Here is a 14345-nt window from a genome sequence, read left to right as displayed (position 1 = left end):
CAGCGCTTTGCGGGAGGCAACCCGTATTTCTTGCTTTCTAGACTAGTTTTCCTTTTTTTTTTTTTTACTTTTATTTTAGAGAGGCGAGGAGAGTGAATTTTACCTTTCATGAGTGTTTTTGTACAGGCTTAGATCCCATAGTACAAGGGTTTCAAGAGAAGAAAAGTTAGGCAAAGAAAGAGAAGCTCCAGGCCTGAGTACGGGCCCGATCGGGCAAGGCTCGCCCGATCGGGCGCGCACCTAAGGGTCAGAGATCGAGTTAATTTTGCCCGATCGGGCGCGCAATATTGATTTTATCAGAGCCAAATTTCGCCCGATCGGGCAAGGAGTCCCGATCGGGCGCGCAAGTGAGGGAAGAAATCGAGGGAATTTTCGCCCGATCGGGCGGAATTTTGGAGAAATCAAGTGCCACAAAAAGAAATATCGGGGAAGCTCGCCCGATCGGGCGAGCAAAGGGCGATTTCTAGGTTCGAGTTCACGCTCGATCGGGCGGAGGTCGCCCGATCGGGCGTGCACCTTGAAAATTGGCATTAACCACCTTCGCCCGATCAGGCGAGGCTCGCTCGATCGGGCGCGCCTTTTTGATCCGGGTTTTTAACCCCTTTCTCTCTTTCTCCTTTCTTTTTCTTTCTTAATTCTTCTTTCTCCTTCACACTTTCTCTCTCTAAAACCTCCGTTTTCACACCTTCAACTACACCTTCAATCCAAGATCTCCTCAAATTCACCCATCAAAACCTCAAATTTCTTACATATTCTTAATCCTCACATCTTCCTCTACATTTCCCACCTATTTTCTCCCACTTTCTCTCATATTTCCTTCAAACCCTTAGAGAGAGAAAGCTTCAAACATCAAATTTTTCCACATATAATGGCCTCAAAACGTTCAAGGACTCAAAGGGGTGAAAGTTCGAGGGCACCACAACCAACGGTCAACCCGGACCTTCAAATTCTGGGATGGGAGGAGGTTGTCATAACCTCGGAAGAGCAACGGGCTAGGATGTTGAACCTCATCGATCGACAGGTAATCTCGACCCGTTTTATTCATCATCCCACACTAGCTAGACTAGGTTTAGATAAATATGTGGAAAAATTGTTCAAAGGTATAGGCATGAGTGGTTTCTTTCAAATGTGCTATGATACGTATGACTATTTAACATTAGAATTTATTTCAAGTTTTAATGTTATTAAAATGAATGCACTAATCACTCATGTACAATTCCGAGTATTAAACAACGATGTGAGACTAACTTTTAAAGAATTCGGAAAGTTGTTTGATTTGAAATCGGATAAACCGATTGAACCCTCTCAAGACCACACCGCCGTGGTCTATAAGAGTCTAACTGGAGAGGATTTGGTTAACCTCCAACATGCCAAAGGGACGTGGATGCAACATCTCGTCCCAAAATTTTGGCAAAGATTTGCCGGCCTCACTATTTTTGGGAGGCATGAACCGACAAATGTTAGGGGAGATGAATTGGAACTTTTGGCATCCTATGTAATTCCTAATGCCAAAAAATTGAACATACCTCATAGGATAGCCAATCACTTCCAAAGGGAGGCCAATGCGGCCGAGGCTAGTAGGTCTAGGGCACCTATTTATTTTGGGGGGTTAGTGACCCACATTGCCAAAAAACGCCTAGGTTGGAACTCGGATGGGCATAAGAAAGTTGTAGGATCAAACCTCATGGACCTAGCCTATTTAGGGAGTTTGAACTGGTTGCAACCCGTGGGGGGTGACACTTGGTGGATAGTCCACCGACAATCGGGTAGGAGGGACCAAGCCTTCACCTTACCCAACCCCGCCTTGACCAAATTTGAGAAGGGGAAGCCTTCTTATACAAGGTGAGGTTCAACCACCTCACCCTTCACCACAACCCCACCAATCTCCCCTAGACCACTCCCCCACTCACCATTCACCACACTACCCACCACCTCCACCCTTCACCTATGGCATACAAACTTCCTCGGTCGACTATAACGTCGACCCCAATGCCCTTATGACTTTTCGGCTTTTAGGAGCCAATTAGACCGTATCGAGATGGGGCAAGGGAAAGTTGAGGGTATGATGCAAAACCTAGATTCTAGGTTAAGCACCTTGGATGGGCGGGTAGGACACATAGAGAGGAACCTCGGGAGGGGTCTATACCCCATGTATGATGATTATGCCCGTCGGGGGGCTATTCCCCCCGATTCACTTGTTCCCGATTGGTTCCAATACCCCCAAGGAGGGTATTCTCACCCCGGTGCGTATGGTACTTATGTGGACTACTCTTCAGTCCATGGATATGGGGGTGACGCTCCTTTCAAGGGTATGGGGGGGAATGTAGACCCTAACTACTTTGCAGGTGGTTCGGGTTATGGTGGTGCTGGACCGAGCCAGGGTGGTGCCGGCTCGAGCCATGGAGGAGGATATGAGAGGATGGATGACGATGAGGAGTAGCTCATTCTAGCTACCCTCATAAGTCAATGAGGGCATTGCTTGATTTGGCTTGGGGGGAGATTTCTTGTATATGTGGTAACTTTCTTTCTCTTTTCTCTATTTTTTGTTTTCCTTGTGTAGTTTTTATTGCTTTCTTATATATGAAAATAAAAAAAAAATTGAAAAATAAAAAAATCTAAAAATACGTTCCAATGAATTGTAAATTATGCTTCCCTGTGCCCCTTACTTGAGAAAATTGTTTTTATTCTTGGTATTTGATGATAGGCATTGTGGATTAGTTAATCATGATTTGATGTTTGATTGCCTTGAAACCTTAACATGCGTCAATTTTGTCCAACTACTTGTGAATATAGTGCTTGACTAGTTGATTTGTTTAGGAATGTGTGATAGTTCCATATTTCCTGGTATGTCAATGAATTTGAGTATTGGTTTGCAACTATAAGTAATATTTATATGATTCATTATTATGCACATTGTGGAGGACGAAGGCATTTGTTCTTTTAAGTAGCCTCCAGATATTGTAGATACATTTGTTCCCTTCTTGCTACCCATGTTGTTGCCTTGACTTTTTGTTTTTTATTAGCCACATTACAAGCCTATTTTGCCCCATTGGTTACTAGTCCCAAGCTTGGCTTGGGGGAGCTATTAGTGAGTGAGGTGAGGGAGTTTGTAGTGTGCTTATTATTTGCACAATTTGAGAGGGTTTTGAGAAGTTGTTTTTGTTTTTGATAATGTTTATTTTTGATGAGTTTGAGAGTTATATTTTCTTGAAAAAAAATAAAGCATGATGTTATGAAGAAAAAAAAAAACAGAGAAGTTCAAAGAAAAAAAAATGTGAAAAAAATAAGTGAACTTCAAAAGAAAAGAAAAAAATTGTTCATTGTTCAAATGTTCTAGTTGGAGGTTGATCAAAGAAAAATAGAGCTTCAATGAAAAATTCAAGTTTGGAATATAAAGTTTGTTTATTCACTCCGCTTCTTCATTATTATATTTTATGAGTGAATTTTGTAAGAGTTGGGATTATTTATTATGATTAGAGTATATTTGGTTGATGTTAGAGTTGGTTATGTAGGAGATGTTGATCATTATTTATTTTGATCATGGGTTTTGATAGGATTTGCTCCCTTAAGCATAGCTTTTCTCTCACTTATTCCCAAATTTATCCTACCCTTTACCCTAGCCTTACATTACAAGCTTTAAAGACCTTCCGACCTTTGTGCATAGAATTGTATGAATGTGAAAGTGTTGTTTATTAATGCAAGTTATGATTTGACATATTTCGAGTCGACTAGTAGGTTGAGCGTTCATTGTTTTATACACACGAGAGTGTGAGTTGGGAGGGCATTGTTCACATAAAAGGGGTTGGGATGGAGAGCGATCGAGTACATATTTTACTCGCCACATAAAAGAGAGTTGAGTGTGTGAGCACTAGTCTTGAATTCTATATGCTCTTGTGGTTTGCTCTGTTTGATAATTGTTAGGGAAGATTGGTAATTAGATTGATTTGATTGGTTGATTTTGAAGCATGTTTATTTGAATTACCCTGGATCGTTTGTGCTTGATTTTTACTTTTGGGGTGAAGCATATTTATTGATTCATTGATGAGATCTTTGCTTAGGGACAAGCAAAGGTTTGGCTTGGGGGAGTTTGATATGTCCATTTTATATAGTAATTTACCCCCGTCCCTTGGTCATTATTAGTGGTGTTTTTGGCTCTTTCGAGCCACTTTTATTACTAATTTGTGTTTTCTAGTGTTTTCGTAGTTTTAGTTGTATTTTACAGGAAATTGCACTCTTGGAGTATTTTCCCGGGCTTTATGGATCAACTACGGAAGCTAAAAGGACACGACCACTTTTGAAGCCCAGGATCGGTGAGAGCCGATGATTAAGGGCTCGGTATTAGATACCAAGGTTATTGGATCGTTTAATCAAGACCCGATGAGGAAACTTAGATTGGGCCGAGGAATCGAGCCCAATCGAAATCCGAGCCTCGAAGAAGAAGCTTGCGCCCGATCGGGCAAGCTTGCGCCCGATCGGGCGGGCGCGCATAAGAGAGCACCAGCAAGAAGGCGCACCCGATCGGGTGAGCGTTAGCTCGATCGGGCGCGGCTGCCCCGATGGATCCTGAAGAGAAAGGCGGGCCCGATCGGGCGGCCCTTCGCCCGATCGGGCGCGTGTTTTCTCAAGACCTGATTAGTTAGTTTTAATTTTTGTTTTAGGAAACGTTTAAGTACGAGATTTGTACGTAATTTTTGGGGACCTTCTGCCTTAGATTTTCTCTCTCTACTTAGGATTTTTCTCTCTCTTAACTTTTCTCTGAACTCTTGTTCTTAATTATTTCCATTAATACAGATTTGTTTGGTAACTATTTCTCTTCTCTTAATCTTAGTTGTTTATTTCACTCCTTTCTTCATGGCTTGTTTTATTGCTTTGATTAGTTTAGTTTTTATTATGTGTGAGTAGTTTTCTCTCTAGGGTTTATGGGGATCCATGAATAATATGAAGGGGTAATTTATTGTTGTTGATTGTCAATGCTAGATTAATTTCCTATTGATTGATTTAATGCTCTGTGACTAGATTAGGCCTGATCTTTTATGCATGAGTTTGGCAATATTGATTCGAGATTCGAGAGATGAGAATTGATGTTTAGGTCTAGTTTCAATAGGCAGGTTAATTTATAAATGGTTAAGTCGAGATTCGAGAGATGAGATTTAATACCGGTAAATTAATTGTGTGATTGTAATACGACGAAAGCCCTTTATGATCTGATTAATGTATGCATTGATGAATGATTATTATATTTTACCCTGGAATAATATTTATTGGTGAACCTATGCCCTAGATCCTTTTATATATTATTTTCTCCCTATTCTTGATCTCCATAGTTTAGTTTATTATTCAAATTCACATAATTGGTTACCTAATAATCTAGATCATATTAGTTAATTAGGAATAGAAAGATCTGTTTCTCTGTGGATTCGACCCTACTTCCCTATCTACATTAGTTAGAGGATTTAGGTATTACTTTTGATTTGGGGATACGACTTTACCCTATCATAGAGTCGTCCAAGTCTTTAGTAGTAGCACCCTCACCATCTTATATTTCTACTCCTAGGATAGTTAGTAATCAAGTCCCTGAGGAGATCTCCCTTTTTGATGTAATTATTTCAGAATTTAATAATATGTCTTCTTATTCTTACTCCTCGTGTTTCTCCTTAACCCAAGATGACAAGCATTGCTTAACTAAAAATGAAAATGACAAAGAAATTATTAAATCAATGGAAACACTTGAAAAGAAAACACCGATAATTAAGGAAACTGAGACGGTTGATATCTCAAATGATTCAACCATTAAAAGAGAAGTTAAAATCGGATTAACACTTAATGTAGAAGAAAGAACCGATTTAATTAATCTACTTAAAGAATTTATCGATGTGTTTGCTTGGTCAAATGAAGATATGCCAGGTATTAATAGAGAAATAGCTCAACACACTATACCACTAATTCCAGGAGTGAAACCTGTAAAACTAATGTTGCGTCGAATAAAACCCGACGTAGCTCTTAAAATAAAAGAAGAAGTTTAAAAACAAATAATTGCAGGTTTTATAAGAGTATCCAAATACCCCGAATGGGTAGCCAACGTCGTCCCAGTTCCAAAGAAAGATGGAAGGGCCAGAATGTGTGTCGACTATCGAGACTTAAATAAGGCAAGTCTAAAGGACGACTTCCCTTTACCACACATCGATATTTTGGTAGATAATATAGCAAATCATGCACTTCTCTTGTTTATGGATGGATACGCGGGATACAACGAAATTCTCATGGCAGAAGAAGACATGGAGAAAACAACATTCATAACACCATGGGGTACATACTGTTACACGGTATTGCTATTCGGGTTGAAAAACGCGGGTGTTACTTACCAACGAGCAGCGACCGCCTTACTCCATGACATGATGTATAAAGAGGTTGAGGTATATGTTGACGACATGATTGTGAAATCAAAAGATCTCCCCGGACATCAAGTAGCCTTGAGAAAATTCTTTGAAAGGCTAAGAAAATACAACATGAGATTGAATCCATCCAAGTGTGCTTTTGGAGTCACCTCAGGCAAGCTTTTGGGATATGTCATAAGCTCTAGAGGCATAGAGATAGACCCAACAAAGATAAAGGGAATCATGTCAATGCCACCGCCCAAAACTGAGAAACAAATTCGAGGATTTATTGGCCGATTGCAATATATAAGTAGGTTCATATCAAAGCTAACAACGATATGTGAACCAATATTCAAAAAGCTCAAGAAGAATGTACCAGTAATATGGGATGAGGAGTGTCAAAAAGCCTTTGAAAAGATTAAAGCCTACCTTGAAAATCCTCCCGTACTAGCACTAGCACTTCCAGGGATACCTCTCAGGTTATACCTAACAGTCACCAAGGAGACAATGGGAGCCATGCTTGCACAAGAAGTAGAAGGTAAAGAAAATGCAATCTTCTATCTAAGCAAAAAGATGATCGAGTATGAAGTACGCTATACACTGCTTGAGAAATTATGCCTCGCATTGGTGTGGGCCACAACCAAGCTAAGACATTACATGCTTGTGCATACAGTCTTTGTAGTTACCCGAATGGATCCACTTAAGTATCTATTCGATAGATATACACTCAATGGGCGCATATCAAGATGGATAGTCAACTTAGCCCAGTTTGACGTCAGATTCATGCCTCAAAAGGCTATCAAAGAATATGTGGTCTCGGATTTCCTAGAAGATTTCCCAATAGAAGATTCGACGCCAATACACGACAATGAATTTCCAGACAAGACTTGATGATCACTGAAGATGATACTTGGACTCTATATTTCGATGGAGCCTCAAACCAAAAGGGATGTGGCGTTGGAGTATTATTAGTATCACCTAAAGAAGAGCATATTCGAATCTCCATAAAGCTAGATTTCGACATTACCAACAACGTTGCTGAATACGAAGCATGCATGGTAGGCCTTGAAACAACTTTGGCATTGGGAGTAAAGAAATTACGAATATTCGGGGACTCTTCATTGATCAATAACAAGATTTCTAAAAGATAGAAAGTAAGGAGTGAAAGTCTAGCCCCTTACCAAACTTATCTGGAAACTCTCACTAATTAGTTAGAAAAGGTAGAATACACTTATCTACCTAGAGAGGAAAATCAATTTGCTGATGCTTTGGCAAGACTAGCCTCAATAGTTAGGATTCTTACGGAAATCGAGTAAATGCCTCTAACTATAGAGAAAAGGCACAAATCGGCTTATATTCAAGCTATAGAAGACGATGAAGTGATCCAAGAAGAAGAAGAAGAACCGTGGTACACGGATATACTTAAATATGTCACCAAAGGAGAAAACCCTCCTCACGCTGACAAAAGAGAAAAACGAGCATTATGACTTTTGGCTTCCCAATACGTACTCATAGAAAACGAGTTACATGAAAGGGTACCTAAGGGCCGAGCTCTCTTATGTGTAGGGAAAAAGGATGCTCAAAGAGCTATGAGGATAGTCCACGAAGGCACTTGTGGAACCCATGTTAATGATAAAATGCTGGTCCAAATTATAATGCGAGAAGGATACTATAGGACTACCATAAATAGGGATTGTCATCAATATGTAAAAAGATGCCCTAAATGCCAAATCTACGGCATTTTACAACATGTTCCTCCATCTCTACTTTACACCTACACTTCACCATGGCCATTCTCTACATGGGGGATTGATATTATTGGTAAAATTACCCCTCCAGGATCAGGAGGTCATGAATACATCCTAGTAGCAATTGATTATTTCACAAAGTAGGTTGAAGCACAATCATATGTGAAACTCACTACAAAAAATGTAGCACACTTTATCAAAAAAAATATCATTTGTCGTTACGGAGTGCCATATGAAATTAAAAGCGACAATGGAACTCACTTTCAAGCTGAGTGTGAAGAATTGTTACAAAAATATGGCATTCAACACCATCATTATTCTCATTATAGACCTCAACCAAATGAAGCAGTTAAGGCAGCTAATAAAAATTTAAAGACTATCATCGAGAAAATGACAAAAAATTACAAAGATTAGCCTGATAAACTCCATTTCGCACTTTGGGGTTATTGCACGTCAATTCGCACATCAACAGGAAATACTCCATTCTCGTTGGTTTATGGAATGGATGCCGGATAACCTGTAGAGCTAGAGATACCATCTCTACGCATTGCATTAGAAAGTTAACTAGATGAAGTCGAATGGACTAGAGCAAGATATGAAGAGCTAATTCTACTTGATGAAAAGCGACGAGAAGCTCTACATCATACCCAATGCTATCAAACCTGTATAGCTAGACATTTTAATAAGAAGGTCAAGACAAGAAACATCAAAGTAGGAGACTTGGTGTTAAAAGCATTAAGGAAAAATGTTCTGGATCCAAGAGGCAAATTTAGGCCTAATTGGTCCGGACCCTATATTGTCAATACAATCCTATCAAGAGGTGTACTACCCATAATTACTTGAGTAGAATACTCAAGAGAGCTACGTTTGGCCTGATTCCTCAGGAAAGGATACGTATGCAACCCTTTACAGGTGCGGCCACTTTAATTTTCTCAAACCTCGCATCCCAGAAATAAAAAGAAAATCGACAGAAATTTGACAAAACAGTAGCGTTGCAGAAAAAAGCATGTCGCCGGCAGACAGACTGTAGCGCCAGTCGACAGCGCATGTGGCCAGACAATAGACGGCGGTAGCCGGCAACAGCCATAAAACAACGGCGCCGCTTTTCTGGGAGTACCTAGGCAAATTTTGGTGTTTTCGGAAAATTTTCGACTTCCGTACTCGAAAAAATTTCTAGAAAATAAAACTTTCAGTTTTCATTGCTTTAATAAATTAAATTTGAAGAAGTCGATTTAATTAAAAAGCTAAAATTTCATTAATAAAATAAAATAAAAATTACATTATTGATGGAATTTATATAAAAGCTTAATAAAAAAAATTAACTTTAAATTTAAAACTAAGTCTAATAAATTGGAAGTTAAGCAATGCTTCAATCTTTCTTCTCTTTCTTTTCTCTTTTCCAATTTTTATCTGCATCCTCTTCATCGTCCATGACTTTATCTAGTAGGCATCCTGTAGAGGACCTACATTCAATTTTAAAGTAAATGGTTTCTCCCTTAGCTAGGACTCCATTTTTCTTCTCTACCCAAACCTTCTTCTCTAAAGTGTCAGCTTTTCTTTTCTCTTTATCCTTTGTAGAGTCTTTCTTCGTAGGCATCATAGGTGTTTTGAATTCAATCTTTTCACCCAAGCGCTCCTTAACAAGAATCACTTTGTCACCTAGATGATTCTTCACATTGGTTTTATTCTAATCTTTCTTTATGTCTTTTGAAGGTTTCTTGAGAAGCCACCTTTTTACATCGTTGGGCAAGGAAGGAGGAACCTTTTGGGTAATCACTTCCCATAAAGGTCTAGCGCTCCAATATGCATTAAATTTCTCTACTTATTGTGAAACAGGGAATTTCATAGGGACGAGGAAGATCCCAGAAGGAATTGTTTGAAGTAGGCCGTACTGTCTTTTTACCCCGCAGGGATAATAAAAAGTCATCTTGGTTAAGCATGGAAGACGACAGAAAGGTTGCTTGTTGATACCAACCATCTTCTCTATTTTCCACCAATGGATGACCCACTTGATAGCAAAGTTGCAAGAGGCAAAGACTTTTTTCCATTCATGGCGCCCCATCTTAGAGAAGCGTTTCTTTCTCCTAACAAAGCAATTTGGAGTACATTTTTAAACATTGTCAGGAGGACTAATTAACTCTAGTCTCTCCATTAGCCATATCTGTAAAAATTCAATGCAAATAAATTAATATTACTTTACAAAAATATGTTTTTGATTGATGAAATTAAAAATATTATTTTTCACCCTGTAATAAAATTGGAGAGCCCCACAAAGGTGCTTTTGGATTTCTCTTCAATTCATCAAGACTAAGCATAGTTTCTCCAACAATTAATGGCATTGGATTTCTTCCGGATTCAATTTGCTCCAATACAGCTAATATAATTGCATGACCCTCGTTAGTTCTACCACTAGTGAGAAGATATTGGTTAAGCACACAAAAGAGAAAAGCCCTTTTTCTATAAACATGAAAAGATTCAGAATAAGGTCTATCAAAGTAATGTCGTACAAATTCTTTCAAATCAACTACACTACCATCTACAATATTTGTTAGATCTTTGTCTCTTAAATTAAAGAAGTGCTCAAAATCTTTATAATAATATTCATTTATTCTAGAGATTACCGCAAGATCTAATGAAGGGAAGCCTAAGATGGCACCAAATTCTTCCGGTAAAAGGCTAATTTCATTACACCCTAGTCTAAGACAATGAGTATCTGTGTCCCAATATTCTAAGGCGATATGAATAAAATCTATATCAAGATCTTCCTCCTTAACATCATAGATACCTCCCATGTGAAAAAAGTCAAGTTCTTTTTTCTCTTTAGCAGTTAAAGATCGACACCATTCACGAGTGAAATTGGTAACACTCTTAGTAACTAAAGACATGATTATTTGTTGAGAAACTAAGACAATGATTATCTGCTGAAATTATGAAGAAATTCGGCAGATTAGGGGGCTATTTATACACAAAATCGATGTAGTTTCAATCCGGAAAGGATTCGGAGTCAGCGTACTTCAGCGCCAAACGACAACTCTGTCGTCTGGTGATAGAGTATGTCGCCTGGTGACAGAAGCAACGCCCGGCGCCAGCGCAAAACGCATGGCGACATGTGGCACTGCTGCGTTTTATCAACGAGTATTTCAAACCGCGTTTTTCTGGCTAAGATTCAAACTCGTACAATGACTTTACGATTTTATCCCCTTCTATAAATGCCCTTACATATTAATTTCATATATTTTCCTTCATTTTTTCTTTTTTGGATTTATTCAGACATAATTTAATGTTTAGGTTTGTTGCAAATCCAATTTATTTTTCATTTTTTCTTTTTGGGGGAGAAAGTCAGATACCCTCCATTAATAATAAAAATGACGGAAATTTGTGCGCAAAATTATCACAATTTTTTGCACATACAAATATGCACATAAAAAATGAAAACTAAATTCAAGACAAATATAGTCATAATAGATAAAAATATATATACAAATATGTCTATTAAATGAGTCAATTAGGCAAAGTTTTATACAAGTCAAAATAAACAAAACACAAGTTTAACTACGGCGCTGGAGGACGCAGATGATGAGGGACCCCCATAATATCAAAGAACTGCGCATAACGAGGAGTATGCTCCCCACCAGCTCCACCTCCAGTCTCTCTAAGAGGAGGAAAACTCAGCTCAGGACCTGTCCACCCAAGGTCACCCTGATGAATCGACAAAGGTTGAGGCTACTGCGATGACGAGCCGACCTCGTACATCCTACCACCTCTCGAAGCCCAAAGTGACCTTTCCCTAGTCTACCGGCCCGACCTGTGCACCCTCAGATGAAGAGGCCGATCCCTCTACCGCCTCGGTCTGGAGCGTCAGATCGACCACCCCAACCGCTAGAACTAGTGCGGCGACACCTCAATCTAAACCTCGCCGGCTCTCTCCGGACCTCATGTCTCTTCTGGGTACGAGAAGGAATGGGCTGACCCTGCAAGAAGAAATCGAGTCAGTAGCAATGAAAATAGAAATATAACAATACAGAAATAAGGAGAAAAAGCTACCTCCTGAACAGCGTCGTCGCGACGACACGTAGCCACGTTCTTCAACTGAATGAGCTGGCTCCGGAAGGCGCTATACACCTCGCCATCGACGTAACCACCTCGCGCGAGTTGTGTTTGATAATTTTAAATGTTTGTCATATGCAGAAACAATGCACATGGGCACCTGAGTTAAACGACCATGTGAAGCGTACCTTCGAAGTCAAGTTCGCAGATCGGGTGAAGGACATGTTTCACGCAGTCACACATAGGATGAATGGTAAGAAGCCGAGATGGATGATCGATGAAGTCCACAAGGATATGATGGACGTTTTAAAAAATGATGATACGTACAAGAAGAGGTCCGAAAAACAAGAAGAACAGAAGAGGCGGATTAATGGACAATGTGGTTGAGCCAACCCATTACCAGGGTTCAATTTCATCTGTACAACATGCTAAAAGGATGGTGAGTTTGTTTTTTAGGCAATTGAAAAAGACAACAAATATGGTTACATTGAAATGATAAGCTTAAATTGGATTGGTGCATGTACGTTCAAAGGCGGCGAAAAACAATGGCCAGTTACCAACTGCACATGATCTTTTCAAGAAGACACACTTCAAGGAGATCCCTGGGAAAGGAAAGGTGCCAGCAAATGCCAAAGTCAAGAACATTGCGGTAACAACTTTAATATAATTTTGGCTTTAAACATATTAATTCGGCTTGAAATGTCTTTACTTTAAGAATATGGACCATTAAACTTAGTACATTTGCTTGCTTATGTGATTTCATGTCATAAAATCTTACAAATATGTAAATATGGGATGGTTTGAGAATGAATGAGTTCAAAAGTTAAGAAATAAAGAAAATAGGCATGTAAGAACCCATTTTGGCTTGAAATGGCTTCATTTTGAGGATATGGACCTAAATTCTTAAAAAATTGCTTCATTTACGTGATTTTAAGTCATAAAATCTTATAAATATGTAAATATGGGATGGTTTGAGAAAGAATGAGTTCAAAAGTAAAGAAATAAAGAAAATAGGAATGTAAGAACCCATTTTGGCTTGAAATGACTTCATTTTGAGGATATGGACCCATAAACTTATTAAAATTGCTTCTTTTACATGATTTCAAGTCATAAACTCTTATAAATATGTAAATATGGGATGGTTTGAGAAAGAATGAGTTCAAAAGTTAAGAAATAAAGAAAATAGACATGTAAGAATCCATTTTGGCTTGAAATGGCATCATTTTGAGAATATGGACCCATAAACTTAAAAATTTGCTACTTTTATGTGATTTCAAGTCATAAACTCTTATAAATATGTATATGTGGGATGGTTTGAGAATGAATGAGTTCAAAAGTTAAGAAATAAAGAAAATAGGCATGTAAGAACCCATTTAGGCTTGAAATGGCTTCATATTGAGGATATGGACCCATAAACTTATAAATTTGCTACTTTTATGTGATTTCAAGTCATAAACTCTTATAAATATGTAAATATAAGATGGTTTGAGAATGAATGAGTTCAAAAATTAAGAAATAAAGAAAATAGGCATGTAAGAACCCATTTTGGCTTGAAATGGCTTCATTTTGAGGATATGGACCCAAAAACTTAGAAAATTGCTTTTTTTAAGTGATTTCAAGTCATAAACTCTTATAAATATGTAAATGTGGGATGGTTTGAGAATGAATGAGTTCAAAAGTTAAGAAATAAAGAAAATAGGCATGTAAGAACCCATTTAGGCTTGAAATGGCTTCATATTGAGGATATGGACCCATAAACTTATAAATTTGCTACTTTTATGTGATTTCAAGTCATAAACTCTTATAAATATGTAAATGTGGGATGGTTTGAGAAAGAATGAGTTCAAAAGTTAAGAAATAAAGAAAATAGGCATGTAAGAGTCCATTGTGGCTTGAAATGGCTTCATTTTGAGAATATGGACCCATAAACTTATAAATTTGCTACTTTTATGTGATTTCAAGTCTTCACTTATATGTTTATTTGCTTTACTTGTAACTTATGTTGTTGGTTAATTGTTTAAACTATATATTATTGTATAATGTCTTTATTGTAGGAGAACTACTAGAAGAATGTTGAAGAAGCCACCACTCAAGGGATTAAAAAGAGTCCTAATGAGTTGTATTGGGAGAGTGTGGGTGGTCGCAACAAGAAAGGCCGAGTGAGGGGACTTGGCCA

Source organism: Chenopodium album, chromosome 6 (genome assembly GCF_948465745.1).
Source record: "Chenopodium album chromosome 6, dcCheAlbu1.1, whole genome shotgun sequence".
Classification (NCBI taxonomy): domain Eukaryota; kingdom Viridiplantae; phylum Streptophyta; class Magnoliopsida; order Caryophyllales; family Amaranthaceae; genus Chenopodium; species Chenopodium album.
This window is presented reverse-complemented; position numbering follows the sequence as displayed.